The 26,343-nt window shown below is 43.4% G+C and overlaps 15 pseudogenes; all 15 read right to left on the reverse strand.

Annotated features, from left to right (window-relative positions):
- Positions 1-1,116: 1,116 nt before the first annotated feature.
- LOC130288092 (U2 spliceosomal RNA) lies at positions 1,117-1,379 on the reverse strand (annotated as a pseudogene).
- Positions 1,380-2,823: 1,444 nt separating this feature from the next.
- Positions 2,824-3,087, reverse strand: LOC130286351 (U2 spliceosomal RNA; annotated as a pseudogene).
- A 1,468-nt stretch (positions 3,088-4,555) lies between these two features.
- Positions 4,556-4,818, reverse strand: LOC130288104 (U2 spliceosomal RNA; annotated as a pseudogene).
- Positions 4,819-6,281: 1,463 nt separating this feature from the next.
- On the reverse strand, positions 6,282-6,548 carry LOC130288440 (U2 spliceosomal RNA; annotated as a pseudogene).
- Positions 6,549-8,006: 1,458 nt separating this feature from the next.
- On the reverse strand, positions 8,007-8,270 carry LOC130286352 (U2 spliceosomal RNA; annotated as a pseudogene).
- Positions 8,271-9,733: 1,463 nt separating this feature from the next.
- Positions 9,734-10,000, reverse strand: LOC130288441 (U2 spliceosomal RNA; annotated as a pseudogene).
- A 1,458-nt stretch (positions 10,001-11,458) lies between these two features.
- On the reverse strand, positions 11,459-11,722 carry LOC130286353 (U2 spliceosomal RNA; annotated as a pseudogene).
- A 1,464-nt stretch (positions 11,723-13,186) lies between these two features.
- On the reverse strand, positions 13,187-13,450 carry LOC130286354 (U2 spliceosomal RNA; annotated as a pseudogene).
- Positions 13,451-14,914: 1,464 nt separating this feature from the next.
- Positions 14,915-15,178, reverse strand: LOC130286356 (U2 spliceosomal RNA; annotated as a pseudogene).
- A 1,472-nt stretch (positions 15,179-16,650) lies between these two features.
- LOC130286357 (U2 spliceosomal RNA) lies at positions 16,651-16,914 on the reverse strand (annotated as a pseudogene).
- Positions 16,915-18,370: 1,456 nt separating this feature from the next.
- On the reverse strand, positions 18,371-18,635 carry LOC130288616 (U2 spliceosomal RNA; annotated as a pseudogene).
- A 1,460-nt stretch (positions 18,636-20,095) lies between these two features.
- LOC130288442 (U2 spliceosomal RNA) lies at positions 20,096-20,362 on the reverse strand (annotated as a pseudogene).
- Positions 20,363-21,820: 1,458 nt separating this feature from the next.
- LOC130286358 (U2 spliceosomal RNA) lies at positions 21,821-22,084 on the reverse strand (annotated as a pseudogene).
- A 1,464-nt stretch (positions 22,085-23,548) lies between these two features.
- On the reverse strand, positions 23,549-23,812 carry LOC130286359 (U2 spliceosomal RNA; annotated as a pseudogene).
- A 1,476-nt stretch (positions 23,813-25,288) lies between these two features.
- LOC130286360 (U2 spliceosomal RNA) lies at positions 25,289-25,552 on the reverse strand (annotated as a pseudogene).
- Between the last annotated feature and the right edge of the window lie 791 nt (positions 25,553-26,343).

The following is a 26,343-nucleotide window of genomic DNA, read 5'->3' on the forward strand; positions in this document are numbered from 1 at the left end:
CTGGCTGTAGCTGCGTCCCTTCCGACATGGAATAACACCAACTGTAACGATAAACTGAAAATTAACAGTATAAACCTGCATCATTTTGGACTCTGGTATTTGCTGAATCCGGGTGACCTGACAATCGATGGTGGTGCCGCTGGTGATTCTGGCCTTCTTGGAATCTGTTGGGCCTATGTGTTAGCTCACACATCACTTGGGTATCCATGGTAACTACCACAACATGGTCATCTGCAGTTTACATCTAGCCCGTGGCATTGAATGGCATTTTAAAAGTGCTAAGGGTCCTGGTGCAATAATCCTCCCATGAGGATCAGCCTCAACGGCTTTGTAGATTGCACTCATGTCAGCAACTCCATATACATTTTTTTTTCTTCATGCTTCTTTCTTCATCCTTTTTTCTTTCTGTCATTCAGACTTTCATTCATTCGATCTCTCTCACTCACTTGCTTTAACTCATTTGTTCTCACTCACTCACTCACTCACTCACTCAATCACTCACTCACTCATTCACTCTCACTCACTCTCACTCTCTCACTCACTCGCTCACTAAGTCAGTCTCTCTCTCTCTCTCTCTTTTTCTTTTTATATATATTTTTTTCCGTCTTCTTCTTCTTCTTCTTCAGACCCTGTCATAGCACTAATGCCTTTCCAATACCACCAGCAGATGGAGACACTCCATTGCAACATTGGTTGTGAGCAGCAGTTTCTAAAAACAAATGCCTCATGGCGGATTTCCCATCCATCAATGGATGGTAAATTTTGTTTTTATCATTCACTGACCACAGAAACCAATGCATGGTCAAGCAACAGCAATGACACACCCTTGTGTATAGGCATGAGACCCTCATGTCATTTAACAGGATTCAGCACCACCCACAAGACAGCTACCTGTCATGTCATGTCAAACCTGCACAGGTGTGCTAGATTATTATTATTTAGTTTTATTTTATTTTTTTACACCAATCAGTGTGCAAACATGGTCATTAAAACGCTAAATGAATAGACGTTCATAAACCAGTCAGTGCAACTCATCATTTTGGTCTCCAATTCTCAAACTCAAATTCTCACCCACGGAGGATTAAATGAGAATCTTTCTTGTTTAACACTGGAATGGGGTGGTGCACTGTTCACTACCCGAAGATACTGCCACATCGGGTCAATGCATAGGGCGACAGAAGCAAGCTTCCAAATCAGCTCCCTTTCTCAAAAATCCATTTAATTTATGGTCCCCAGATAGGGAACGTATGTATCAGTATGTGCTCACAAGTCACCCAAGTGCAAGTATTCACACAAAAAAAAACGTGCCTCAGGATGCGATCTGTCGCAAGATCCTTTCTTTTTTACACTTGATCTAAGCCAAAAGGCCTAGAGGGGATAACCGGGAAAGGGGTGGACCCAACCATGTCCCCTTCATGAGCACTCACATTACTCATAGGAATGGAAGGAAGGCTGGCAGCCAACCAGCCTCCCATACACTTTCTGGGTGGGTGGCAGTCAGCCACCCATACATACATACAGCACAGGCTAAACCCACATCATCACTTAAAAAAAGGACAGGCGACCAATGCACTCTGATGGAGCATTTAGCAATGCAATCCATAGCCTGGCTTTTACCTGAACCCCCATCACTCCTCCTCTTGCATATAAGACAATATTTCAGATCTGCATATGAAAACAACACGCCTACCTTTGTTGCACATAGCTGCCTGCCTGTCTCTAGTTACCCCACTGGCTGTAGCTGCGTCCCTTCCGACATGGAATAACACCAACTGTAACGATAAACTGAAAATTAACAGTATAAACCTGCATCATTTTGGACTCTGGTATTTGCTGAATCCGGGTGACCTGACAATCGATGGTGGTGCCGCTGGTGATTCTGGCCTTCTTGGAATCTGTTGGGCCTATGTGTTAGCTCACACATCACTTGGGTATCCATGGTAACTACCACAACATGGTCATCTGCAGTTTACATCTAGCCCGTGGCATTGAATGGCATTTTAAAAGTGCTAAGGGTCCTGGTGCAATAATCCTCCCATGAGGATCAGCCTCAACGGCTTTGTAGATTGCACTCATGTCAGCAACTCCATATACATTTTTTTTTCTTCATGCTTCTTTCTTCATCCTTTTTTCTTTCTGTCATTCAGACTTTCATTCATTCGATCTCTCTCACTCACTTGCTTTAACTCATTTGTTCTCACTCACTCACTCACTCATTCATTCTCACTCACTCTCACTCTCTTACTCACTCGCTCACTAAGTCAGTCTCTCTCTCTCTCTCTCTTTTTCTTTTTATATATATTTTTTTCCGTCTTCTTCTTCTTCTTCTTCAGACCCTGTCATAGCACTAATGCCTTTCCAATACCACCAGCAGATGGAGACACTCCATTGCAACATTGGTTGTGAGCAGCAGTTTCTAAAAACAAATGCCTCATGGCGGATTTCCCATCCATCAATGGATGGTAAATTTTGTTTTTATCATTCACTGACCACAGAAACCAATGCATGGTCAAGCAACAGCAATGACACACCCTTGTGTATAGGCATGAGACCCTCATGTCATTTAACAGGATTCAGCACCACCCACAAGACAGCTACCTGTCATGTCATGTCAAACCTGCACAGGTGTGCTAGATTATTATTATTTAGTTTTATTTTATTTTTTTACACCAATCAGTGTGCAAACATGGTCATTAAAACGCTAAATGAATAGACGTTCATAAACCAGTCAGTGCAACTCATCATTTTGGTCTCCAATTCTCAAACTCAAATTCTCACCCACGGAGGATTAAATGAGAATCTTTCTTGTTTAACACTGGAATGGGGTGGTGCACTGTTCACTACCCGAAGATACTGCCACATCGGGTCAATGCATAGGGCGACAGAAGCAAGCTTCCAAATCAGCTCCCTTTCTCAAAAATCCATTTAATTTATGGTCCCCAGATAGGGAACGTATGTATCAGTATGTGCTCACAAGTCACCCAAGTGCAAGTATTCACACAAAAAAAAACGTGCCTCAGGATGCGATCTGTCGCAAGATCCTTTCTTTTTTTACACTTGATCTAAGCCAAAAGGCCTAGAGGGGATAACCGGGAAAGGGGTGGACCCAACCATGTCCCCTTCATGAGCACTCACATTACTCATAGGAATGGAAGGAAGGCTGGCAGCCAACCAGCCTCCCATACACTTTCTGGGTGGGTGGCAGTCAGCCACCCATACATACATACAGCACAGGCTAAACCTACATCATCACTTAAAAAAAGGACAGGCGACCATTGCACTCTGATGGAGCATTTAGCAATGCAATCCATAGCCTGGCTTTTGCCTGAACCCCCATCACTCCTCCTCTTGCATATAAGACAATATTTCAGATCTGCATATGAAAACAACACGCCTACCTTTGTTGCACATAGCTGCCTGCCTGTCTCTAGTTACCCCACTGGCTGTAGCTGCGTCCCTTCCGACATGGAATAACACCAACTGTAACGATAAACTGAAAATTAACAGTATAAACCTGCATCATTTTGGACTCTGGTATTTGCTGAATCCGGGTGACCTGACAATCGATGGTGGTGCCGCTGGTGATTCTGGCCTTCTTGGAATCTGTTGGGCCTATGTGTTAGCTCACACATCACTTGGGTATCCATGGTAACTACCACAACATGGTCATCTGCAGTTTACATCTAGCCCGTGGCATTGAATGGCATTTTAAAAGTGCTAAGGGTCCTGGTGCAATAATCCTCCCATGAGGATCAGCCTCAACGGCTTTGTAGATTGCACTCATGTCAGCAACTCCATATACATTTTTTTTTCTTCATGCTTCTTTCTTCATCCTTTTTTCTTTCTGTCATTCAGACTTTCATTCATTCGATCTCTCTCACTCACTTGCTTTAACTCATTTGTTCTCACTCACTCACTCACTCACTCACTCAATCACTCACTCACTCATTCACTCTCACTCACTCTCACTCTCTCACTCACTCGCTCACTAAGTCAGTCTCTCTCTCTCTCTCTCTTTTTCTTTTTATATATATTTTTTTCCGTCTTCTTCTTCTTCTTCTTCAGACCCTGTCATAGCACTAATGCCTTTCCAATACCACCAGCAGATGGAGACACTCCATTGCAACATTGGTTGTGAGCAGCAGTTTCTAAAAACAAATGCCTCATGGCGGATTTCCCATCCATCAATGGATGGTAAATTTTGTTTTTATCATTCACTGACCACAGAAACCAATGCATGGTCAAGCAACAGCAATGACACACCCTTGTGTATAGGCATGAGACCCTCATGTCATTTAACAGGATTCAGCACCACCCACAAGACAGCTACCTGTCATGTCATGTCAAACCTGCACAGGTGTGCTAGATTATTATTATTTAGTTTTATTTTATTTTTTTACACCAATCAGTGTGCAAACATGGTCATTAAAACGCTAAATGAATAGACGTTCATAAACCAGTCAGTGCAACTCATCATTTTGGTCTCCAATTCTCAAACTCAAATTCTCACCCACGGAGGATTAAATGAGAATCTTTCTTGTTTAACACTGGAATGGGGTGGTGCACTGTTCACTACCCGAAGATACTGCCACATCGGGTCAATGCATAGGGCGACAGAAGCAAGCTTCCAAATCAGCTCCCTTTCTCAAAAATCCATTTAATTTATGGTCCCCAGATAGGGAACGTATGTATCAGTATGTGCTCACAAGTCACCCAAGTGCAAGTATTCACACAAAAAAAAACGTGCCTCAGGATGCGATCTGTCGCAAGATCCTTTCTTTTTTACACTTGATCTAAGCCAAAAGGCCTAGAGGGGATAACCGGGAAAGGGGTGGACCCAACCATGTCCCCTTCATGAGCACTCACATTACTCATAGGAATGGAAGGAAGGCTGGCAGCCAACCAGCCTCCCATACACTTTCTGGGTGGGTGGCAGTCAGCCACCCATACATACATACAGCACAGGCTAAACCCACATCATCACTTAAAAAAAGGACAGGCGACCAATGCACTCTGATGGAGCATTTAGCAATGCAATCCATAGCCTGGCTTTTACCTGAACCCCCATCACTCCTCCTCTTGCATATAAGACAATATTTCAGATCTGCATATGAAAACAACACGCCTACCTTTGTTGCACATAGCTGCCTGCCTGTCTCTAGTTACCCCACTGGCTGTAGCTGCGTCCCTTCCGACATGGAATAACACCAACTGTAACGATAAACTGAAAATTAACAGTATAAACCTGCATCATTTTGGACTCTGGTATTTGCTGAATCCGGGTGACCTGACAATCGATGGTGGTGCCGCTGGTGATTCTGGCCTTCTTGGAATCTGTTGGGCCTATGTGTTAGCTCACACATCACTTGGGTATCCATGGTAACTACCACAACATGGTCATCTGCAGTTTACATCTAGCCCGTGGCATTGAATGGCATTTTAAAAGTGCTAAGGGTCCTGGTGCAATAATCCTCCCATGAGGATCAGCCTCAACGGCTTTGTAGATTGCACTCATGTCAGCAACTCCATATACATTTTTTTTTAATCAATGCTTCTTTCGTCATCCTTTTTTCTTTCTGTCATTCAGACTTTCATTCATTCGATCTCTCTCACTCACTTGCTTTAACTCATTTGTTCTCACTCACTCACTCACTCACTCAATCACTCACTCACTCATTCACTCTCACTCACTCTCACTCTCTCACTCACTCGCTCACTAAGTCAGTCTCTCTCTCTCTCTCTTTTTCTTTTTATATATATTTTTTTCCGTCTTCTTCTTCTTCTTCTTCAGACCCTGTCATAGCACTAATGCCTTTCCAATACCACCAGCAGATGGAGACACTCCATTGCAACATTGGTTGTGAGCAGCAGTTTCTAAAAACAAATGCCTCATGGCGGATTTCCCATCCATCAATGGATGGTAAATTTTGTTTTTATCATTCACTGACCACAGAAACCAATGCATGGTCAAGCAACAGCAATGACACACCCTTGTGTATAGGCATGAGACCCTCATGTCATTTAACAGGATTCAGCACCACCCACAAGACAGCTACCTGTCATGTCATGTCAAACCTGCACAGGTGTGCTAGATTATTATTATTTAGTTTTATTTTATTTTTTTACACCAATCAGTGTGCAAACATGGTCATTAAAACGCTAAATGAATAGACGTTCATAAACCAGTCAGTGCAACTCATCATTTTGGTCTCCAATTCTCAAACTCAAATTCTCACCCACGGAGGATTAAATGAGAATCTTTCTTGTTTAACACTGGAATGGGGTGGTGCACTGTTCACTACCCGAAGATACTGCCACATCGGGTCAATGCATAGGGCGACAGAAGCAAGCTTCCAAATCAGCTCCCTTTCTCAAAAATCCATTTAATTTATGGTCCCCAGATAGGGAACGTATGTATCAGTATGTGCTCACAAGTCACCCAAGTGCAAGTATTCACACAAAAAAAAAAAACGTGCCTCAGGATGCGATCTGTCGCAAGATCCTTTCTTTTTTTACACTTGATCTAAGCCAAAAGGCCTAGAGGGGATAACCGGGAAAGGGGTGGACCCAACCATGTCCCCTTCATGAGCACTCACATTACTCATAGGAATGGAAGGAAGGCTGGCAGCCAACCAGCCTCCCATACACTTTCTGGGTGGGTGGCAGTCAGCCACCCATACATACATACAGCACAGGCTAAACCCACATCATCACTTAAAAAAAGGACAGGCGACCATTGCACTCTGATGGAGCATTTAGCAATGCAATCCATAGCCTGGCTTTTGCCTGAACCCCCATCACTCCTCCTCTTGCATATAAGACAATATTTCAGATCTGCATATGAAAACAACACGCCTACCTTTGTTGCACATAGCTGCCTGCCTGTCTCTAGTTACCCCACTGGCTGTAGCTGCGTCCCTTCCGACATGGAATAACACCAACTGTAACGATAAACTGAAAATTAACAGTATAAACCTGCATCATTTTGGACTCTGGTATTTGCTGAATCCGGGTGACCTGACAATCGATGGTGGTGCCGCTGGTGATTCTGGCCTTCTTGGAATCTGTTGGGCCTATGTGTTAGCTCACACATCACTTGGGTATCCATGGTAACTACCACAACATGGTCATCTGCAGTTTACATCTAGCCCGTGGCATTGAATGGCATTTTAAAAGTGCTAAGGGTCCTGGTGCAATAATCCTCCCATGAGGATCAGCCTCAACGGCTTTGTAGATTGCACTCATGTCAGCAACTCCATATACATTTTTTTTTCTTCATGCTTCTTTCTTCATCCTTTTTTCTTTCTGTCATTCAGACTTTCATTCATTCGATCTCTCTCACTCACTTGCTTTAACTCATTTGTTCTCACTCACTCACTCACTCACTCAATCACTCACTCACTCATTCACTCTCACTCACTCTCACTCTCTCACTCACTCGCTCACTAAGTCAGTCTCTCTCTCTCTCTCTCTTTTTCTTTTTATATATATTTTTTTCCGTCTTCTTCTTCTTCAGACCCTGTCATAGCACTAATGCCTTTCCAATACCACCAGCAGATGGAGACACTCCATTGCAACATTGGTTGTGAGCAGCAGTTTCTAAAAACAAATGCCTCATGGCGGATTTCCCATCCATCAATGGATGGTAAATTTTGTTTTTATCATTCACTGACCACAGAAACCAATGCATGGTCAAGCAACAGCAATGACACACCCTTGTGTATAGGCATGAGACCCTCATGTCATTTAACAGGATTCAGCACCACCCACAAGACAGCTACCTGTCATGTCATGTCAAACCTGCACAGGTGTGCTAGATTATTATTATTTAGTTTTATTTTATTTTTTTACACCAATCAGTGTGCAAACATGGTCATTAAAACGCTAAATGAATAGACGTTCATAAACCAGTCAGTGCAACTCATCATTTTGGTCTCCAATTCTCAAACTCAAATTCTCACCCACGGAGGATTAAATGAGAATCTTTCTTGTTTAACACTGGAATGGGGTGGTGCACTGTTCACTACCCGAAGATACTGCCACATCGGGTCAATGCATAGGGCGACAGAAGCAAGCTTCCAAATCAGCTCCCTTTCTCAAAAATCCATTTAATTTATGGTCCCCAGATAGGGAACGTATGTATCAGTATGTGCTCACAAGTCACCCAAGTGCAAGTATTCACACAAAAAAAAACGTGCCTCAGGATGCGATCTGTCGCAAGATCCTTTCTTTTTTTACACTTGATCTAAGCCAAAAGGCCTAGAGGGGATAACCGGGAAAGGGGTGGACCCAACCATGTCCCCTTCATGAGCACTCACATTACTCATAGGAATGGAAGGAAGGCTGGCAGCCAACCAGCCTCCCATACACTTTCTGGGTGGGTGGCAGTCAGCCACCCATACATACATACAGCACAGGCTAAACCCACATCATCACTTAAAAAAAGGACAGGCGACCAATGCACTCTGATGGAGCATTTAGCAATGCAATCCATAGCCTGGCTTTTACCTGAACCCCCATCACTCCTCCTCTTGCATATAAGACAATATTTCAGATCTGCATATGAAAACAACACGCCTACCTTTGTTGCACATAGCTGCCTGCCTGTCTCTAGTTACCCCACTGGCTGTAGCTGCGTCCCTTCCGACATGGAATAACACCAACTGTAACGATAAACTGAAAATTAACAGTATAAACCTGCATCATTTTGGACTCTGGTATTTGCTGAATCCGGGTGACCTGACAATCGATGGTGGTGCCGCTGGTGATTCTGGCCTTCTTGGAATCTGTTGGGCCTATGTGTTAGCTCACACATCACTTGGGTATCCATGGTAACTACCACAACATGGTCATCTGCAGTTTACATCTAGCCCGTGGCATTGAATGGCATTTTAAAAGTGCTAAGGGTCCTGGTGCAATAATCCTCCCATGAGGATCAGCCTCAACGGCTTTGTAGATTGCACTCATGTCAGCAACTCCATATACATTTTTTTTTAATCAATGCTTCTTTCGTCATCCTTTTTTCTTTCTGTCATTCAGACTTTCATTCATTCGATCTCTCTCACTCACTTGCTTTAACTCATTTGTTCTCACTCACTCACTCACTCACTCAATCACTCACTCACTCATTCACTCTCACTCACTCTCACTCTCTCACTCACTCGCTCACTAAGTCAGTCTCTCTCTCTCTCTCTTTTTCTTTTTATATATATTTTTTTCCGTCTTCTTCTTCTTCTTCTTCAGACCCTGTCATAGCACTAATGCCTTTCCAATACCACCAGCAGATGGAGACACTCCATTGCAACATTGGTTGTGAGCAGCAGTTTCTAAAAACAAATGCCTCATGGCGGATTTCCCATCCATCAATGGATGGTAAATTTTGTTTTTATCATTCACTGACCACAGAAACCAATGCATGGTCAAGCAACAGCAATGACACACCCTTGTGTATAGGCATGAGACCCTCATGTCATTTAACAGGATTCAGCACCACCCACAAGACAGCTACCTGTCATGTCATGTCAAACCTGCACAGGTGTGCTAGATTATTATTATTTAGTTTTATTTTATTTTTTTACACCAATCAGTGTGCAAACATGGTCATTAAAACGCTAAATGAATAGACGTTCATAAACCAGTCAGTGCAACTCATCATTTTGGTCTCCAATTCTCAAACTCAAATTCTCACCCACGGAGGATTAAATGAGAATCTTTCTTGTTTAACACTGGAATGGGGTGGTGCACTGTTCACTACCCGAAGATACTGCCACATCGGGTCAATGCATAGGGCGACAGAAGCAAGCTTCCAAATCAGCTCCCTTTCTCAAAAATCCATTTAATTTATGGTCCCCAGATAGGGAACGTATGTATCAGTATGTGCTCACAAGTCACCCAAGTGCAAGTATTCACACAAAAAAAAAAAACGTGCCTCAGGATGCGATCTGTCGCAAGATCCTTTCTTTTTTTACACTTGATCTAAGCCAAAAGGCCTAGAGGGGATAACCGGGAAAGGGGTGGACCCAACCATGTCCCCTTCATGAGCACTCACATTACTCATAGGAATGGAAGGAAGGCTGGCAGCCAACCAGCCTCCCATACACTTTCTGGGTGGGTGGCAGTCAGCCACCCATACATACATACAGCACAGGCTAAACCCACATCATCACTTAAAAAAAGGACAGGCGACCATTGCACTCTGATGGAGCATTTAGCAATGCAATCCATAGCCTGGCTTTTGCCTGAACCCCCATCACTCCTCCTCTTGCATATAAGACAATATTTCAGATCTGCATATGAAAACAACACGCCTACCTTTGTTGCACATAGCTGCCTGCCTGTCTCTAGTTACCCCACTGGCTGTAGCTGCGTCCCTTCCGACATGGAATAACACCAACTGTAACGATAAACTGAAAATTAACAGTATAAACCTGCATCATTTTGGACTCTGGTATTTGCTGAATCCGGGTGACCTGACAATCGATGGTGGTGCCGCTGGTGATTCTGGCCTTCTTGGAATCTGTTGGGCCTATGTGTTAGCTCACACATCACTTGGGTATCCATGGTAACTACCACAACATGGTCATCTGCAGTTTACATCTAGCCCGTGGCATTGAATGGCATTTTAAAAGTGCTAAGGGTCCTGGTGCAATAATCCTCCCATGAGGATCAGCCTCAACGGCTTTGTAGATTGCACTCATGTCAGCAACTCCATATACATTTTTTTTTCTTCATGCTTCTTTCTTCATCCTTTTTTCTTTCTGTCATTCAGACTTTCATTCATTCGATCTCTCTCACTCACTTGCTTTAACTCATTTGTTCTCACTCACTCACTCACTCACTCAATCACTCACTCACTCATTCACTCTCACTCACTCTCACTCTCTCACTCACTCGCTCACTAAGTCAGTCTCTCTCTCTCTCTCTCTTTTTCTTTTTATATATATTTTTTTCCGTCTTCTTCTTCTTCAGACCCTGTCATAGCACTAATGCCTTTCCAATACCACCAGCAGATGGAGACACTCCATTGCAACATTGGTTGTGAGCAGCAGTTTCTAAAAACAAATGCCTCATGGCGGATTTCCCATCCATCAATGGATGGTAAATTTTGTTTTTATCATTCACTGACCACAGAAACCAATGCATGGTCAAGCAACAGCAATGACACACCCTTGTGTATAGGCATGAGACCCTCATGTCATTTAACAGGATTCAGCACCACCCACAAGACAGCTACCTGTCATGTCATGTCAAACCTGCACAGGTGTGCTAGATTATTATTATTTAGTTTTATTTTATTTTTTTACACCAATCAGTGTGCAAACATGGTCATTAAAACGCTAAATGAATAGACGTTCATAAACCAGTCAGTGCAACTCATCATTTTGGTCTCCAATTCTCAAACTCAAATTCTCACCCACGGAGGATTAAATGAGAATCTTTCTTGTTTAACACTGGAATGGGGTGGTGCACTGTTCACTACCCGAAGATACTGCCACATCGGGTCAATGCATAGGGCGACAGAAGCAAGCTTCCAAATCAGCTCCCTTTCTCAAAAATCCATTTAATTTATGGTCCCCAGATAGGGAACGTATGTATCAGTATGTGCTCACAAGTCACCCAAGTGCAAGTATTCACACAAAAAAAAACGTGCCTCAGGATGCGATCTGTCGCAAGATCCTTTCTTTTTTTACACTTGATCTAAGCCAAAAGGCCTAGAGGGGATAACCGGGAAAGGGGTGGACCCAACCATGTCCCCTTCATGAGCACTCACATTACTCATAGGAATGGAAGGAAGGCTGGCAGCCAACCAGCCTCCCATACACTTTCTGGGTGGGTGGCAGTCAGCCACCCATACATACATACAGCACAGGCTAAACCCACATCATCACATAAAAAAAGGACAGGCGACCATTGCACTCTGATGGAGCATTTAGCAATGCAATCCATAGCCTGGCTTTTGCCTGAACCCCCATCACTCCTCCTCTTGCATATAAGACAATATTTCAGATCTGCATATGAAAACAACACGCCTACCTTTGTTGCACATAGCTGCCTGCCTGTCTCTAGTTACCCCACTGGCTGTAGCTGCGTCCCTTCCGACATGGAATAACACCAACTGTAACGATAAACTGAAAATTAACAGTATAAACCTGCATCATTTTGGACTCTGGTATTTGCTGAATCCGGGTGACCTGACAATCGATGGTGGTGCCGCTGGTGATTCTGGCCTTCTTGGAATCTGTTGGGCCTATGTGTTAGCTCACACATCACTTGGGTATCCATGGTAACTACCACAACATGGTCATCTGCAGTTTACATCTAGCCCGTGGCATTGAATGGCATTTTAAAAGTGCTAAGGGTCCTGGTGCAATAATCCTCCCATGAGGATCAGCCTCAACGGCTTTGTAGATTGCACTCATGTCAGCAACTCCATATACATTTTTTTTTCTTCATGCTTCTTTCTTCATCCTTTTTTCTTTCTGTCATTCAGACTTTCATTCATTCGATCTCTCTCACTCACTTGCTTTAACTCATTTGTTCTCACTCACTCACTCACTCACTCAATCACTCACTCACTCATTCACTCTCACTCACTCTCACTCTCTCACTCACTCGCTCACTAAGTCAGTCTCTCTCTCTCTCTCTCTTTTTCTTTTTATATATATTTTTTTCCGTCTTCTTCTTCTTCTTCTTCAGACCCTGTCATAGCACTAATGCCTTTCCAATACCACCAGCAGATGGAGACACTCCATTGCAACATTGGTTGTGAGCAGCAGTTTCTAAAAACAAATGCCTCATGGCGGATTTCCCATCCATCAATGGATGGTAAATTTTGTTTTTATCATTCACTGACCACAGAAACCAATGCATGGTCAAGCAACAGCAATGACACACCCTTGTGTATAGGCATGAGACCCTCATGTCATTTAACAGGATTCAGCACCACCCACAAGACAGCTACCTGTCATGTCATGTCAAACCTGCACAGGTGTGCTAGATTATTATTATTTAGTTTTATTTTATTTTTTTACACCAATCAGTGTGCAAACATGGTCATTAAAACGCTAAATGAATAGACGTTCATAAACCAGTCAGTGCAACTCATCATTTTGGTCTCCAATTCTCAAACTCAAATTCTCACCCACGGAGGATTAAATGAGAATCTTTCTTGTTTAACACTGGAATGGGGTGGTGCACTGTTCACTACCCGAAGATACTGCCACATCGGGTCAATGCATAGGGCGACAGAAGCAAGCTTCCAAATCAGCTCCCTTTCTCAAAAATCCATTTAATTTATGGTCCCCAGATAGGGAACGTATGTATCAGTATGTGCTCACAAGTCACCCAAGTGCAAGTATTCACACAAAAAAAAACGTGCCTCAGGATGCGATCTGTCGCAAGATCCTTTCTTTTTTTACACTTGATCTAAGCCAAAAGGCCTAGAGGGGATAACCGGGAAAGGGGTGGACCCAACCATGTCCCCTTCATGAGCACTCACATTACTCATAGGAATGGAAGGAAGGCTGGCAGCCAACCAGCCTCCCATACACTTTCTGGGTGGGTGGCAGTCAGCCACCCATACATACATACAGCACAGGCTAAACCCACATCATCACATAAAAAAAGGACAGGCGACCATTGCACTCTGATGGAGCATTTAGCAATGCAATCCATAGCCTGGCTTTTGCCTGAACCCCCATCACTCCTCCTCTTGCATATAAGACAATATTTCAGATCTGCATATGAAAACAACACGCCTACCTTTGTTGCACATAGCTGCCTGCCTGTCTCTAGTTACCCCACTGGCTGTAGCTGCGTCCCTTCCGACATGGAATAACACCAACTGTAACGATAAACTGAAAATTAACAGTATAAACCTGCATCATTTTGGACTCTGGTATTTGCTGAATCCGGGTGACCTGACAATCGATGGTGGTGCCGCTGGTGATTCTGGCCTTCTTGGAATCTGTTGGGCCTATGTGTTAGCTCACACATCACTTGGGTATCCATGGTAACTACCACAACATGGTCATCTGCAGTTTACATCTAGCCCGTGGCATTGAATGGCATTTTAAAAGTGCTAAGGGTCCTGGTGCAATAATCCTCCCATGAGGATCAGCCTCAACGGCTTTGTAGATTGCACTCATGTCAGCAACTCCATATACATTTTTTTTTCTTCATGCTTCTTTCTTCATCCTTTTTTCTTTCTGTCATTCAGACTTTCATTCATTCGATCTCTCTCACTCACTTGCTTTAACTCATTTGTTCTCACTCACTCACTCACTCACTCAATCACTCACTCACTCATTCACTCTCACTCACTCTCACTCTCTCACTCACTCGCTCACTAAGTCAGTCTCTCTCTCTCTCTCTCTTTTTCTTTTTATATATATTTTTTTCCGTCTTCTTCTTCTTCTTCTTCAGACCCTGTCATAGCACTAATGCCTTTCCAATACCACCAGCAGATGGAGACACTCCATTGCAACATTGGTTGTGAGCAGCAGTTTCTAAAAACAAATGCCTCATGGCGGATTTCCCATCCATCAATGGATGGTAAATTTTGTTTTTATCATTCACTGACCACAGAAACCAATGCATGGTCAAGCAACAGCAATGACACACCCTTGTGTATAGGCATGAGACCCTCATGTCATTTAACAGGATTCAGCACCACCCACAAGACAGCTACCTGTCATGTCATGTCAAACCTGCACAGGTGTGCTAGATTATTATTATTTAGTTTTATTTTATTTTTTTACACCAATCAGTGTGCAAACATGGTCATTAAAACGCTAAATGAATAGACGTTCATAAACCAGTCAGTGCAACTCATCATTTTGGTCTCCAATTCTCAAACTCAAATTCTCACCCACGGAGGATTAAATGAGAATCTTTCTTGTTTAACACTGGAATGGGGTGGTGCACTGTTCACTACCCGAAGATACTGCCACATCGGGTCAATGCATAGGGCGACAGAAGCAAGCTTCCAAATCAGCTCCCTTTCTCAAAAATCCATTTAATTTATGGTCCCCAGATAGGGAACGTATGTATCAGTATGTGCTCACAAGTCACCCAAGTGCAAGTATTCACACAAAAAAAAACGTGCCTCAGGATGCGATCTGTCGCAAGATCCTTTCTTTTTTTACACTTGATCTAAGCCAAAAGGCCTAGAGGGGATAACCGGGAAAGGGGTGGACCCAACCATGTCCCCTTCATGAGCACTCACATTACTCATAGGAATGGAAGGAAGGCTGGCAGCCAACCAGCCTCCCATACACTTTCTGGGTGGGTGGCAGTCAGCCACCCATACATACATACAGCACAGGCTAAACCCACATCATCACTTAAAAAAAGGACAGGCGACCATTGCACTCTGATGGAGCATTTAGCAATGCAATCCATAGCCTGGCTTTTGCCTGAACCCCCATCACTCCTCCTCTTGCATATAAGACAATATTTCAGATCTGCATATGAAAACAACACGCCTACCTTTGTTGCACATAGCTGCCTGCCTGTCTCTAGTTACCCCACTGGCTGTAGCTGCGTCCCTTCCGACATGGAATAACACCAACTGTAACGATAAACTGAAAATTAACAGTATAAACCTGCATCATTTTGGACTCTGGTATTTGCTGAATCCGGGTGACCTGACAATCGATGGTGGTGCCGCTGGTGATTCTGGCCTTCTTGGAATCTGTTGGGCCTATGTGTTAGCTCACACATCACTTGGGTATCCATGGTAACTACCACAACATGGTCATCTGCAGTTTACATCTAGCCCGTGGCATTGAATGGCATTTTAAAAGTGCTAAGGGTCCTGGTGCAATAATCCTCCCATGAGGATCAGCCTCAACGGCTTTGTAGATTGCACTCATGTCAGCAACTCCATATACATTTTTTTTTCTTCATGCTTCTTTCTTCATCCTTTTTTCTTTCTGTCATTCAGACTTTCATTCATTCGATCTCTCTCACTCACTTGCTTTAACTCATTTGTTCTCACTCACTCACTCACTCAATCACTCACTCACTCACTCACTCACTCATTCACTCTCACTCACTCTCTCACTCACTCGCTCACTAAGTCAGTCTCTCTCTCTCTCTCTCTTTTTCTTTTTATATATATTTTTTTCCGTCTTCTTCTTCTGCTTCTTCTTCTTCAGACCCTGTCATAGCACTAATGCCTTTCCAATACCACCAGCAGATGGAGACACTCCATTGCAACATTGGTTGTGAGCAGCAGTTTCTAAAAACAAATGCCTCATGGCGGATTTCCCATCCATCAATGGATGGTAAATTTTGTTTTTATCATTCACTGACCACAGAAACCAATGCATGGTCAAGCAACAGCAATGACACACCCTTGTGTATAGGCATGAGACCCTCATGTCATTTAACAGGATTCAGCACCACCCACAAGACAGCTACCTGTCATGTCATGTCAAACCTGCACAGGTGTGCTAGATTATTATTATTTAGTTTTATTTAATTTTTTTACACCAATCAGTGTGCAAACATGGTCATTAAAACGCTAAATGAATAGACGTTCATAAACCAGTCAGTGCAACTCATCATTTTGGTCTCCAATTCTCAAACTCAAATTCTCACCCACGGAGGATTAAATGAGAATCTTTCTTGTTTAACACTGGAATGGGGTGGTGCACTGTTCACTACCCGAAGATACTGCCACATCGGGTCAATGCATAGGGCGACAGAAGCAAGCTTCCAAATCAGCTCCCTTTCTCAAAAATCCATTTAATTTATGGTCCCCAGATAGGGAACGTATGTATCAGTATGTGCTCACAAGTCACCCAAGTGCAAGTATTCACACAAAAAAAAACGTGCCTCAGGATGCGATCTGTCGCAAGATCCTTTCTTTTTTTACACTTGATCTAAGCCAAAAGGCCTAGAGGGGATAACCGGGAAAGGGGTGGACCCAACCATGTCCCCTTCATGAGCACTCACATTACTCATAGGAATGGAAGGAAGGCTGGCAGCCAACCAGCCTCCCATACACTTTCTGGGTGGGTGGCAGTCAGCCACCCATACATACATACAGCACAGGCTAAACCCACATCATCACTTAAAAAAAGGACAGGCGACCATTGCACTCTGATGGAGCATTTAGCAATGCAATCCATAGCCTGGCTTTTGCCTGAACCCCCATCACTCCTCCTCTTGCATATAAGACAATATTTCAGATCTGCATATGAAAACAACACGCCTACCTTTGTTGCACATAGCTGCCTGCCTGTCTCTAGTTACCCCACTGGCTGTAGCTGCGTCCCTTCCGACATGGAATAACACCAACTGTAACGATAAACTGAAAATTAACAGTATAAACCTGCATCATTTTGGACTCTGGTATTTGCTGAATCCGGGTGACCTGACAATCGATGGTGGTGCCGCTGGTGATTCTGGCCTTCTTGGAATCTGTTGGGCCTATGTGTTAGCTCACACATCACTTGGGTATCCATGGTAACTACCACAACATGGTCATCTGCAGTTTACATCTAGCCCGTGGCATTGAATGGCATTTTAAAAGTGCTAAGGGTCCTGGTGCAATAATCCTCCCATGAGGATCAGCCTCAACGGCTTTGTAGATTGCACTCATGTCAGCAACTCCATATACATTTTTTTTTCTTCATGCTTCTTTCTTCATCCTTTTTTCTTTCTGTCATTCAGACTTTCATTCATTCGATCTCTCTCACTCACTTGCTTTAACTCATTTGTTCTCACTCACTCACTCACTCACTCAATCACTCACTCACTCATTCACTCTCACTCACTCTCACTCTCTCACTCACTCGCTCACTAAGTCAGTCTCTCTCTCTCTCTCTTTTTCTTTTTATATATATTTTTTTCCGTCTTCTTCTTCTTCAGACCCTGTCATAGCACTAATGCCTTTCCAATACCACCAGCAGATGGAGACACTCCATTGCAACATTGGTTGTGAGCAGCAGTTTCTAAAAACAAATGCCTCATGGCGGATTTCCCATCCATCAATGGATGGTAAATTTTGTTTTTATCATTCACTGACCACAGAAACCAATGCATGGTCAAGCAACAGCAATGACACACCCTTGTGTATAGGCATGAGACCCTCATGTCATTTAACAGGATTCAGCACCACCCACAAGACAGCTACCTGTCATGTCATGTCAAACCTGCACAGGTGTGCTAGATTATTATTATTTAGTTTTATTTTATTTTTTTACACCAATCAGTGTGCAAACATGGTCATTAAAACGCTAAATGAATAGACGTTCATAAACCAGTCAGTGCAACTCATCATTTTGGTCTCCAATTCTCAAACTCAAATTCTCACCCACGGAGGATTAAATGAGAATCTTTCTTGTTTAACACTGGAATGGGGTGGTGCACTGTTCACTACCCGAAGATACTGCCACATCGGGTCAATGCATAGGGCGACAGAAGCAAGCTTCCAAATCAGCTCCCTTTCTCAAAAATCCATTTAATTTATGGTCCCCAGATAGGGAACGTATGTATCAGTATGTGCTCACAAGTCACCCAAGTGCAAGTATTCACACAATAAAAAATGTGCCTCAGGATGCGATCTGTCGCAAGATCCTTTCTTTTTTTTACACTTGATCTAAGCCAAAAGGCCTAGAGGGGATAACCGGGAAAGGGGTGGACCCAACCATGTCCCCTTCATGAGCACTCACATTACTCATAGGAATGGAAGGAAGGCTGGCAGCCAACCAGCCTCCCATACACTTTCTGGGTGGGTGGCAGTCAGCCACCCATACATACATACAGCACAGGCTAAACCCACATCATCACTTAAAAAAAGGACAGGCGACCATTGCACTCTGATGGAGCATTTAGCAATGCAATCCATAGCCTGGCTTTTGCCTGAACCCCCATCACTCCTCCTCTTGCATATAAGACAATATTTCAGATCTGCATATGAAAACAACACGCCTACCTTTGTTGCACATAGCTGCCTGCCTGTCTCTAGTTACCCCACTGGCTGTAGCTGCGTCCCTTCCGACATGGAATAACACCAACTGTAACAATAAACTGAAAATTAACAGTATAAACCTGCATCATTTTGGACTCTGGTATTTGCTGAATCCGGGTGACCTGACAATCGATGGTGGTGCCGCTGGTGATTCTGGCCTTCTTGGAATCTGTTGGGCCTATGTGTTAGCTCACACATCACTTGGGTATCCATGGTAACTACCACAACATGGTCATCTGCAGTTTATATCTAGCCCGTGGCATTGAATGGCATTTTAAAAGTGCTAAGGGTCCTGGTGCAATAATCCTCCCATGAGGATCAGCCTCAACGGCTTTGTAGATTGCACTCATGTCAGCAACTCCATATACATTTTTTTTTCTTCATGCTTCTTTCTTCATCCTTTTTTCTTTCTGTCATTCAGACTTTCATTCATTCGATCTCTCTCACTCACTTGCTTTAACTCATTTGTTCTCACTCACTCACTCACTCAATCACTCACTCACTCATTCACTCTCACTCACTCTCACTCTCTCACTCACTCGCTCACTAAGTCAGTCTCTCTCTCTCTCTCTCTTTTTCTTTTTATATATATTTTTTTCCGTCTTCTTCTTCTTCTTCTTCAGACCCTGTCATAGCACTAATGCCTTTCCAATACCACCAGCAGATGGAGACACTCCATTGCAACATTGGTTGTGAGCAGCAGTTTCTAAAAACATATGCCTCATGGCGGATTTCCCATCCATCAATGGATGGTAAATTTTGTTTTTATCATTCACTGACCACAGAAACCAATGCATGGTCAAGCAACAGCAATGACACACCCTTGTGTATAGGCATGAGACCCTCATGTCATTTAACAGGATTCAGCACCACCCACAAGACAGCTACCTGTCATGTCATGTCAAACCTGCACAGGTGTGCTAGATTATTATTATTTAGTTTTATTTTATTTTTTTACACCAATCAGTGTGCAAACATGGTCATTAAAACGCTAAATGAATAGACGTTCATAAACCAGTCAGTGCAACTCATCATTTTGGTCTCCAATTCTCAAACTCAAATTCTCACCCACGGAGGATTAAATGAGAATCTTTCTTGTTTAACACTGGAATGGGGTGGTGCACTGTTCACTACCCGAAGATACTGCCACATCGGGTCAATGCATAGGGCGACAGAAGCAAGCTTCCAAATCAGCTCCCTTTCTCAAAAATCCATTTAATTTATGGTCCCCAGATAGGGAACGTATGTATCAGTATGTGCTCACAAGTCACCCAAGTGCAAGTATTCACACAAAAAAAAAAAACGTGCCTCAGGATGCGATCTGTCGCAAGATCCTTTCTTTTTTTACACTTGATCTAAGCCAAAAGGCCTAGAGGGGATAACCGGGAAAGGGGTGGACCCAACCATGTCCCCTTCATGAGCACTCACATTACTCATAGGAATGGAAGGAAGGCTGGCAGCCAACCAGCCTCCCATACACTTTCTGGGTGGGTGGCAGTCAGCCACCCATACATACATACAGCACAGGCTAAACCCACATCATCACTTAAAAAAAGGACAGGCGACCATTGCACTCTGATGGAGCATTTAGCAATGCAATCCATAGCCTGGCTTTTGCCTGAACCCCCATCACTCCTCCTCTTGCATATAAGACAATATTTCAGATCTGCATATGAAAACAACACGCCTACCTTTGTTGCACATAGCTGCCTGCCTGTCTCTAGTTACCCCACTGGCTGTAGCTGCGTCCCTTCCGACATGGAATAACACCAACTGTAACGATAAACTGAAAATTAACAGTATAAACCTGCATCATTTTGGACTCTGGTATTTGCTGAATCCGGGTGACCTGACAATCGATGGTGGTGCCGCTGGTGATTCTGGCCTTCTTGGAATCTGTTGGGCCTATGTGTTAGCTCACACATCACTTGGGTATCCATGGTAACTACCACAACATGGTCATCTGCAGTTTACATCTAGCCCGTGGCATTGAATGGCATTTTAAAAGTGCTAAGGGTCCTGGTGCAATAATCCTCCCATGAGGATCAGCCTCAACGGCTTTGTAGATTGCACTCATGTCAGCAACTCCATATACATTTTTTTTTCTTCATGCTTCTTTCTTCATCCTTTTTTCTTTCTGTCATTCAGACTTTCATTCATTCGATCTCTCTCACTCACTTGCTTTAACTCATTTGTTCTCACTCACTCACTCACTCACTCAATCACTCACTCACTCATTCACTCTCACTCACTCTCACTCTCTCACTCACTCGCTCACTAAGTCAGTCTCTCTCTCTCTCTCTCTTTTTCTTTTTATATATATTTTTTTCCGTCTTCTTCTTCTTCAGACCCTGTCATAGCACTAATGCCTTTCCAATACCACCAGCAGATGGAGACACTCCATTGCAACATTGGTTGTGAGCAGCAGTTTCTAAAAACAAATGCCTCATGGCGGATTTCCCATCCATCAATGGATGGTAAATTTTGTTTTTATCATTCACTGACCACAGAAACCAATGCATGGTCAAGCAACAGCAATGACACACCCTTGTGTATAGGCATGAGACCCTCATGTCATTTAACAGGATTCAGCACCACCCACAAGACAGCTACCTGTCATGTCATGTCAAACCTGCACAGGTGTGCTAGATTATTATTATTTAGTTTTATTTTATTTTTTTACACCAATCAGTGTGCAAACATGGTCATTAAAACGCTAAATGAATAGACGTTCATAAACCAGTCAGTGCAACTCATCATTTTGGTCTCCAATTCTCAAACTCAAATTCTCACCCACGGAGGATTAAATGAGAATCTTTCTTGTTTAACACTGGAATGGGGTGGTGCACTGTTCACTACCCGAAGATACTGCCACATCGGGTCAATGCATAGGGCGACAGAAGCAAGCTTCCAAATCAGCTCCCTTTCTCAAAAATCCATTTAATTTATGGTCCCCAGATAGGGAACGTATGTATCAGTATGTGCTCACAAGTCACCCAAGTGCAAGTATTCACACAAAAAAAAACGTGCCTCAGGATGCGATCTGTCGCAAGATCCTTTCTTTTTTTACACTTGATCTAAGCCAAAAGGCCTAGAGGGGATAACCGGGAAAGGGGTGGACCCAACCATGTCCCCTTCATGAGCACTCACATTACTCATAGGAATGGAAGGAAGGCTGGCAGCCAACCAGCCTCCCATACACTTTCTGGGTGGGTGGCAGTCAGCCACCCATACATACATACAGCACAGGCTAAACCCACATCATCACATAAAAAAAGGACAGGCGACCATTGCACTCTGATGGAGCATTTAGCAATGCAATCCATAGCCTGGCTTTTGCCTGAACCCCCATCACTCCTCCTCTTGCATATAAGACAATATTTCAGATCTGCATATGAAAACAACACGCCTACCTTTGTTGCACATAGCTGCCTGCCTGTCTCTAGTTACCCCACTGGCTGTAGCTGCGTCCCTTCCGACATGGAATAACACCAACTGTAACGATAAACTGAAAATTAACAGTATAAACCTGCATCATTTTGGACTCTGGTATTTGCTGAATCCGGGTGACCTGACAATCGATGGTGGTGCCGCTGGTGATTCTGGCCTTCTTGGAATCTGTTGGGCCTATGTGTTAGCTCACACATCACTTGGGTATCCATGGTAACTACCACAACATGGTCATCTGCAGTTTACATCTAGCCCGTGGCATTGAATGGCATTTTAAAAGTGCTAAGGGTCCTGGTGCAATAATCCTCCCATGAGGATCAGCCTCAACGGCTTTGTAGATTGCACTCATGTCAGCAACTCCATATACATTTTTTTTTCTTCATGCTTCTTTCTTCATCCTTTTTTCTTTCTGTCATTCAGACTTTCATTCATTCGATCTCTCTCACTCACTTGCTTTAACTCATTTGTTCTCACTCACTCACTCACTCACTCAATCACTCACTCACTCATTCACTCTCACTCACTCTCACTCTCTCACTCACTCGCTCACTAAGTCAGTCTCTCTCTCTCTCTCTCTTTTTCTTTTTATATATATTTTTTTCCGTCTTCTTCTTCTTCTTCTTCAGACCCTGTCATAGCACTAATGCCTTTCCAATACCACCAGCAGATGGAGACACTCCATTGCAACATTGGTTGTGAGCAGCAGTTTCTAAAAACAAATGCCTCATGGCGGATTTCCCATCCATCAATGGATGGTAAATTTTGTTTTTATCATTCACTGACCACAGAAACCAATGCATGGTCAAGCAACAGCAATGACACACCCTTGTGTATAGGCATGAGACCCTCATGTCATTTAACAGGATTCAGCACCACCCACAAGACAGCTACCTGTCATGTCATGTCAAACCTGCACAGGTGTGCTAGATTATTATTATTTAGTTTTATTTTATTTTTTTACACCAATCAGTGTGCAAACATGGTCATTAAAACGCTAAATGAATAGACGTTCATAAACCAGTCAGTGCAACTCATCATTTTGGTCTCCAATTCTCAAACTCAAATTCTCACCCACGGAGGATTAAATGAGAATCTTTCTTGTTTAACACTGGAATGGGGTGGTGCACTGTTCACTACCCGAAGATACTGCCACATCGGGTCAATGCATAGGGCGACAGAAGCAAGCTTCCAAATCAGCTCCCTTTCTCAAAAATCCATTTAATTTATGGTCCCCAGATAGGGAACGTATGTATCAGTATGTGCTCACAAGTCACCCAAGTGCAAGTATTCACACAAAAAAAAACGTGCCTCAGGATGCGATCTGTCGCAAGATCCTTTCTTTTTTTACACTTGATCTAAGCCAAAAGGCCTAGAGGGGATAACCGGGAAAGGGGTGGACCCAACCATGTCCCCTTCATGAGCACTCACATTACTCATAGGAATGGAAGGAAGGCTGGCAGCCAACCAGCCTCCCATACACTTTCTGGGTGGGTGGCAGTCAGCCACCCATACATACATACAGCACAGGCTAAACCCACATCATCACTTAAAAAAAGGACAGGCGACCATTGCACTCTGATGGAGCATTTAGCAATGCAATCCATAGCCTGGCTTTTGCCTGAACCCCCATCACTCCTCCTCTTGCATATAAGACAATATTTCAGATCTGCATATGAAAACAACACGCCTACCTTTGTTGCACATAGCTGCCTGCCTGTCTCTAGTTACCCCACTGGCTGTAGCTGCGTCCCTTCCGACATGGAATAACACCAACTGTAACGATAAACTGAAAATTAACAGTATAAACCTGCATCATTTTGGACTCTGGTATTTGCTGAATCCGGGTGACCTGACAATCGATGGTGGTGCCGCTGGTGATTCTGGCCTTCTTGGAATCTGTTGGGCCTATGTGTTAGCTCACACATCACTTGGGTATCCATGGTAACTACCACAACATGGTCATCTGCAGTTTACATCTAGCCCGTGGCATTGAATGGCATTTTAAAAGTGCTAAGGGTCCTGGTGCAATAATCCTCCCATGAGGATCAGCCTCAACGGCTTTGTAGATTGCACTCATGTCAGCAACTCCATATACATTTTTTTTTCTTCATGCTTCTTTCTTCATCCTTTTTTCTTTCTGTCATTCAGACTTTCATTCATTCGATCTCTCTCACTCACTTGCTTTAACTCATTTGTTCTCACTCACTCACTCACTCACTCAATCACTCACTCACTCACTCACTCACTCATTCACTCTCACTCACTCTCTCACTCACTCGCTCACTAAGTCAGTCTCTCTCTCTCTCTCTCTCTTTTCTTTTTATATATATTTTTTTCCGTCTTCTTCTTCTGCTTCTTCTTCTTCAGACCCTGTCATAGCACTAATGCCTTTCCAATACCACCAGCAGATGGAGACACTCCATTGCAACATTGGTTGTGAGCAGCAGTTTCTAAAAACAAATGCCTCATGGCGGATTTCCCATCCATCAATGGATGGTAAATTTTGTTTTATCATTCACTGACCACAGAAACCAATGCATGGTCAAGCAACAGCAATGACACACCCTTGTGTATAGGCATGAGACCCTCATGTCATTTAACAGGATTCAGCACCACCCACAAGACAGCTACCTGTCATGTCATGTCAAACCTGCACAGGTGTGCTAGATTATTATTATTTAGTTTTATTTAATTTTTTTACACCAATCAGTGTGCAAACATGGTCATTAAAACGCTAAATGAATAGACGTTCATAAACCAGTCAGTGCAACTCATCATTTTGGTCTCCAATTCTCAAACTCAAATTCTCACCCACGGAGGATTAAATGAGAATCTTTCTTGTTTAACACTGGAATGGGGTGGTGCACTGTTCACTACCCGAAGATACTGCCACATCGGGTCAATGCATAGGGCGACAGAAGCAAGCTTCCAAATCAGCTCCCTTTCTCAAAAATCCATTTAATTTATGGTCCCCAGATAGGGAACGTATGTATCAGTATGTGCTCACAAGTCACCCAAGTGCAAGTATTCACACAAAAAAAAACGTGCCTCAGGATGCGATCTGTCGCAAGATCCTTTCTTTTTTTACACTTGATCTAAGCCAAAAGGCCTAGAGGGGATAACCGGGAAAGGGGTGGACCCAACCATGTCCCCTTCATGAGCACTCACATTACTCATAGGAATGGAAGGAAGGCTGGCAGCCAACCAGCCTCCCATACACTTTCTGGGTGGGTGGCAGTCAGCCACCCATACATACATACAGCACAGGCTAAACCCACATCATCACTTAAAAAAAGGACAGGCGACCATTGCACTCTGATGGAGCATTTAGCAATGCAATCCATAGCCTGGCTTTTGCCTGAACCCCCATCACTCCTCCTCTTGCATATAAGACAATATTTCAGATCTGCATATGAAAACAACACGCCTACCTTTGTTGCACATAGCTGCCTGCCTGTCTCTAGTTACCCCACTGGCTGTAGCTGCGTCCCTTCCGACATGGAATAACACCAACTGTAACGATAAACTGAAAATTAACAGTTTAAACCTGCATCATTTTGGACTCTGGTATTTGCTGAATCCGGGTGACCTGACAATCGATGGTGGTGCCGCTGGTGATTCTGGCCTTCTTGGAATCTGTTGGGCCTATGTGTTAGCTCACACATCACTTGGGTATCCATGGTAACTACCACAACATGGTCATCTGCAGTTTACATCTAGCCCGTGGCATTGAATGGCATTTTAAAAGTGCTAAGGGTCCTGGTGCAATAATCCTCCCATGAGGATCAGCCTCAACGGCTTTGTAGATTGCACTCATGTCAGCAACTCCATATACATTTTTTTTTCTTCATGCTTCTTTCTTCATCCTTTTTTCTTTCTGTCATTCAGACTTTCATTCATTCGATCTCTCT

The sequence above is a fragment of the Hyla sarda genome, chromosome 8 (assembly GCF_029499605.1).
Source record: "Hyla sarda isolate aHylSar1 chromosome 8, aHylSar1.hap1, whole genome shotgun sequence".
Classification (NCBI taxonomy): Eukaryota; Metazoa; Chordata; class Amphibia; order Anura; family Hylidae; genus Hyla; species Hyla sarda.